Genomic DNA, 6,552 nt, shown 5'->3' with positions numbered 1-6,552 from the left:
GAGAGAAAAGAGAGAGAGAGACGTGGAGAGAGAGGAAAAAAAAGGAGAGAGAGAGAGATATGAATCGGTTCAAGAGAGAGATGCGGAATGAGAGTGAATGACTTGGAGAGAAAACAAGAGAGAGAGAGAAGAAAAAAAATAGAGATAGAGAGAAAACAAAAATATGAACCGTTCAATTTTTATCTGTTCACTTTTTAAAATAATGAGTTAAAAAATCGGTTTAGTCTTTAAAAAAATTGATCTTTCAATCAAGATTTAATGCAATCAAATAAATCATCTATCTTATTTCAATACAAATAAAACCTATATAATTCCGAATATTAAAAAAAAAAGCAAAATAATATTGCTTTCAAAAGTAGAGAAAAAAAAAAAACTTAAAAATATGCCTGAAAATCCGAGTAAATTACACACAAAAAAAAAAATCCACAAACATTCAAATGAATTAAAACATAAGACCTTTAATTTTAGTTTAATTTATATAAATTAGAATATGTTAAAACTTTGTTGGTTTGGAAAAAAAAAAAAAAGGTTAAGAAGAATAATTACCTCCAATTTGAATTTTTAGGCCAATAGATTATGTTTTTGTTAATGTTGGAGAGTGGAGAAAGAGAAAGATAGAGATAGAGAGAAGAAAGAGGAGAGATATTAATGTTGGAGAGTGGAGGGAGAGATTTTTTTTTGAAATTAAGAGAGAGAGAGAGAGATGTTGAATGAGAGTGAAAGTCTTGGAGAGAAAAAAGAGAGAGACGTGGAGAGAGAGGGAAAAAAAGGAGAGAGAGAGAGATATGAACCGGTTTAAGAGAGAGAGATGTGGAATGAGAGTGAATGACTTGGAGAGAAAAGAGAGAGAGAGAGAGAGAGAGAGAGAGAGAGAGACGTTGAGAGAGAGGAAAAAAAGAGAGATAGAGAGATAACAAAAATATGAACCGTTCAATTTTTAACTATTTATTTTTTAAAATAATGAGTTAAAAAATCGGTTTAGTCTTTAAAAAAAATTGGTTCACGCCACATGTCTCGATTTGAAGGCACTTCAAAAGGCCCATAGACCCCTTTGACGCTCTTATTATTTTATAGGAGCCCGAGGGTCGCTGGTTAGAGACGGCTCGACAAAAAATGCTTCAACAACATAGATACACAAAGATAAATCCAAAAATGATATGATAAGCGTTCTACGAAAATGAAGAAGAAGCATTTTGGAAGGAAAATTCTTTTTGGTTACCTCTACAAAAATGAAGAAGTATCTATGTATCTATTTATACATAGATACCCTAGCATATAACTCGCACTATGCACATGGTTCTTTATTATATTTGATTTTAAAACTTAAATGCAACTTCATTTTTTTAAATTATTATTAATTACAGGCTAAAATAGTCATGTTAAAAAATCAATCATCACTCTTTCAATAAAAAGACATGCTAAAGGTGATATTTAAATACAAATAAAATTCACATAATTCTGAACATTTGAGAAAAAAAAAATTTATGAATACAAAATAAAACAAAATCTTTCAATCAAGATTTAATGCAATCAAATAAATCATTTATCTTATTTCAATACAAATAAAACCTATATAATTCCAAATATTTAAAAAAAATAAGCAAAATAATATTGCTTTCAAAAGTAGAGAAAAAAAAAAAAAAAACTAACATGCTGGAGTAAATCCGAGTAAATTACAAGCAAAAAAAAAAAAAAAAAAAAAAAAAATCCATTAACATTCAAATGGAATTAAACATAAGACCTTTAATTTTAGTTTTAATTTAGAGTATAATAATATGTTAAAAACATTGTCGGTCCTGAACAAAAAAAAAAAAATATTAAGAAGAATACTTACTCCAAGTTGAATCCTTAGGGTCATCAGATTATGTTTTAGTTAATGTTGAGAGTGGAGAAGAGAAAGATAGAGGATGGAGGAGAAAAGGGAGGATATTAATGTTGGAGAGTAGAGGGGATGAAAGAGAGGAAGAGCAGAAAGAGTATATATAGTATATATATATTGAAATTAAGAGAGAGAGATCGGAGAGGAAAAAAAAGGAAAAAAAGGAGAGAGAGAGAGATATGAACCGGTTTAAGAGAGAGAGATGTGGAATGAGATTGAATGACTTGGAGAGAAAACGAGAGAGAGAGAGAGAGACGAAAAAAAATAGAGATAGAGAGAAATCAAAAATATGAACCGTTCAATTTTTATCTGTTCACTTTTTAAAATAATGAGTTAAAAAATCGGTTTAGTCTTTAAAAAAATTGATCTTTCAATCAAGATTTAATGCAATCAAATAAATCATCTATCTTATTTCAATACAAATAAAACCTATATAATTCCGAATATTAAAAAAAAAAGCAAAATAATATTGCTTTCAAAAGTAGAGAAAAAAAAAAAACTTAAAAATATGCCTGAAAATCCGAGTAAATTACACACAAAAAAAAAAATCCACAAACATTCAAATGAATTAAAACATAAGACCTTTAATTTTAGTTTAATTTATATAAATTAGAATATGTTAAAACTTTGTTGGTTTGGAAAAAAAAAAAAAAAAAGGTTAAGAAGAATAATTACCTCCAATTTGAATTTTTAGGCCAATAGATTATGTTTTTGTTAATGTTGGAGAGTGGAGAAAGAGAAAGATAGAGATGGAGAGAAAAAAGAGGAGAGATATTAATGTTGGAGAATGGATGGAGAGATTTTTTATTTTTTTTTTGAAATTAAGAGAGAGAGATGTTGAATGAGAGTGAAAATCTTGGAGAGAGAAAAGAGAGAGACGTGGAGAGAGAGGAAGAAAAAGGGGAGAGAGAGAGATATGAACCGGTTTAAGAGAGAGATGTGGAATGAGAGTGAATGACTTGGAGAGAAGAGAGAGAGAGAGAGAGAGAGAGAGAGACGTTGAGAGAGGAAAAAAAGAGAGATAGAGAGATAACAAAAATATGAACCGTTCAGTTTTTAACTATTTACTTTTTAAAATAATGAGTTAAAAAATCGGTTTAGTCTTTAAAAAAAATTGGTTCACGCCACATGTCGCGATTTGAAGGCACTTTAAAAGAAGGCTTCGACTATTATATATGATATATGATATGATTTGATTTATATTATTTGTTTCCTTATTTGATTTGGACAATGATAATATTTAATTTATTAAATAATTTATATATGAAAGATTCTTGAAATATAATTAAATGTCATTAATTATGCTAACGAGCTTGAGACCCGTGCAATGCACGGATTGTTTTTAAAAATGACAGGAAGGAAACAAAAAAATAATAATTAGTGGATGCATAAATGACAGGAAGAAAAAAAAAAGTTTCAAGTAGGAAGTAGGAAAAAAAAAAAAGAAAAAAAAAAGGCGTTCTATAAAGCTTTAATATGAAAAATATAACAAACTCATATTAAAAAGAGACGGTGAAACAACAACAACAATAATAATAATAATAATATTTATTATTATTATTATTATAATGGGAAAAAAATATCAAAAGAGTGTAAAAGATTAAAGAGATGATAGTTTTGTGTTTTTAGATCCCAAATTCTTATATTTATCGAATCAATAGGTAATGAAAAAAAAAAAAAAACAAAAAGTTTGAAACAAAAAGTTAGTTGCCAAAAGAAAGCGAAAAATAGGTGAAATGATACACAAATTCAACTACCTCTTGGAGGAGAATCCAATTGGTGATGTTGGTGGGAGTTTTAGAGATAAAGAGAAACATTGGGAACATAAGAACACAAAACCTTTAAGTTTATTAGAGAAAAGAAAGCAACAATAACAAATAACAATGAAGCGGAAGGTTCTATAGCAATCATTTACAAATATAAACCATGTATGTGTTGCTCTAAAGACCAAAAAAATTTAACAACAAATTTCTATATTCAATTCAAATAGAACATATAATATTATGTTAAGCAAAAAGTGAAATATTAGCATAATATATTGTTAACATCATATTTCAACTAAATACATGTCTTTCAAATTATAAAAATATATCTACGCGTATCGCAATTGAGTTCTCAATGAAGCAAAAGAAATCACATGTATTCAATATTTTAAAACATTAATTCAAGAGACTATAAAAATAACGTTGTAATCCCAAAAAAAACAAAGAACAAATAGTAAAAATCACTTTAGATAATGATAAGTAATTACCTATATTCAATATTTACAAACATGATTAACAAGGATTATAGCTATAGTTTTAGTGACATTAATTGTTTTGAAATAGTCTGTATAACTTTTTTTTTAGGTAAATGAGGGTTTTTTTTTTTTTTTTTTTTTAAGACTTAAAATAAAAATAATAGTAGTAACTACCTTTGAAGACATTGTGTTGAAATTCCAAATAACATATGTACAATTTTGTGACTTTTGCATTAATTCCCGTTGTTAAACATCGTCCTACAAAATTTTCATTATTTTTTCCAAGACATGGCAAAAAGAAAGAAAAAATGAACACAGGAAAAGCCCTAAAATATGTGATTGACATTAAAGTAGGAGTGCATTTTCTGAATTTGCTTAACTACATGATACTATGTGTAATTCTTTTAACTAAAGAGTATGATCAAAGAATGCGATCAAAGAATGCAATAGTAAATAGTATAATTACATAACCAAGAAAATCTATTAAAAAGAATACTACACTCACAACAATATGAAATGAATGCTTGAAAAAGAAAAAAAAAAAGAAGAAGAAAAACGAAACTAAATAAAAATTTTCATTGAAACATTTGCATAGTGATTATAGAACATTATTAACGATGGTTACTATAACAATATAATTAATGAAGCAAATTAATTGGCTTCCAAGTGTTGAGGAGCCCAACACGTATATGATCGGATGATCCTAAAAGGGATACACGAATCAAGTGGACTGTGGATAACCAAATCCTTAAGGCTGGATGGACATTCAGCCTTTGAGAGACAGAGAAGGAGGCAAATAGAAATTAGATTACCAACAATAAAGGAGCAAGCAGTTCATCCACTACACTTGGATCTACGGACTAGATTCCTTCTTAGATTTACCGTCCCATCTTTAGTGTAATCATCAAGACTCAAGAGCTTTTTCTTTCGTAGCCATGCTTTTGGTTGCAGTCACCAATCTTACTTGCGGTAGAAAGTGGTGAGTTATATGGAGACTAATAAATAGTGGGGATGAGGAGAGGAATAGAGAGACGATGGATTCTTATTCGGTATTTGGGGTGTTTGAAGAATGTGGGTAGAAAACTTGAAGGTTTGTGATCACATTGTTTAATTGGACGGTTATTTGATGTTTCCAATGTTTACACCGATATAAAAGAAAACTGAGAAGACGGTTAACTAAACTAACAATGTTTCACTTTCATCTCAAGTATCTTATTTTGAAAACTCCTTTATTATATATATTAGATTAGATATTAGTGGGGATAAAGTGATAATAACGTGTTTTGAAAATTTAAAGCACAGTTTTTTTTTAATAATTATTACTTGTCAGATAAATGAAATGCCACATGTCACGATATTACCGTCTTCTATTTAAAACTCAAAAAAACTCAAACGCACAGTTTCATTATATAATAATTTGACAATTAAATAGAACGCCACATGTCATGATATTAGTCTCTCCTATCTAAAACTCTCTCTCTCTCTCTCTCTCTCTATATATATATATATATATGACTAGTTTTTTAAGTAAGAGTCGATTTATTCTTAAAAAATCAATTCACGAATTATGTCTTAAAAAATTGGTTTAATATTAAAATAAAAAAGGGTTCATGCCACAGGTCGCAATATTAAGACACTTCTGAAAGTGATTCGGCGTTTATATATATATATATATATATATATGATTCCCAAAATGCAATGTTTTTTTAAAAAACAAAATTCTAAAAATTCTAACAGGTCATCGGTTCCCATTATGGATCACAAAAGGTAACTTGCAATGGATCACAAGTGACTCTACGGAGGGTCATCCCACGATAGGTCACAAGACCCAATGGAGGGTCACCTGTCAAAAAATGAATGGAACCTTGACAGAAGTACATGTTGATTTTGGCCAAAACCACGTGTACTAAAATTACATTTAACCTTTTTTTTTTTTTTTTTTGTTGGGCCCTTTCGTTAGGTCCACAGGATACGTAACTTCGAAACTTACACATTGTGACATGAACGTTGAAGTGAAAGTCTATGTATGGGTCTCTCTTTTCTTTGGATCCCTTTTCTTTTCCTTTTATCGGGCCCAGCCCCAAGGATACGGAGCGAACATTAAAGTCGAAGTCAAATTAAAAGCCCTCCTTTGTAGTGTTTGATCAATAATTTTAAGAGGATTTTTTATTTATTTTTTTTAATTTTATTTTATTGAGAAACGTTGATGTGATATGAACTATCAAGGTGAAAAGAGTAACGATTTTTTTGAGTGGAAATTGAAAAGTTAATGTTTCTACTTTTTTAGATATCAAAAGAAAGGAAAAACTTATCTCAATCCTTTTTTTTTTTAAGAAAAATTTTTATTTTTTATTTTTTAAAAAAATTTAATCGTAAGTAATTAACCATATTTCTCTTACTCGCATGCTTAAATTTCATCCTAGCATCTAACTCG

Source organism: Corylus avellana, chromosome ca2, assembly GCF_901000735.1.
Source record: "Corylus avellana chromosome ca2, CavTom2PMs-1.0".
Classification (NCBI taxonomy): Eukaryota; Viridiplantae; Streptophyta; class Magnoliopsida; order Fagales; family Betulaceae; genus Corylus; species Corylus avellana.
This window is presented reverse-complemented; position numbering follows the sequence as displayed.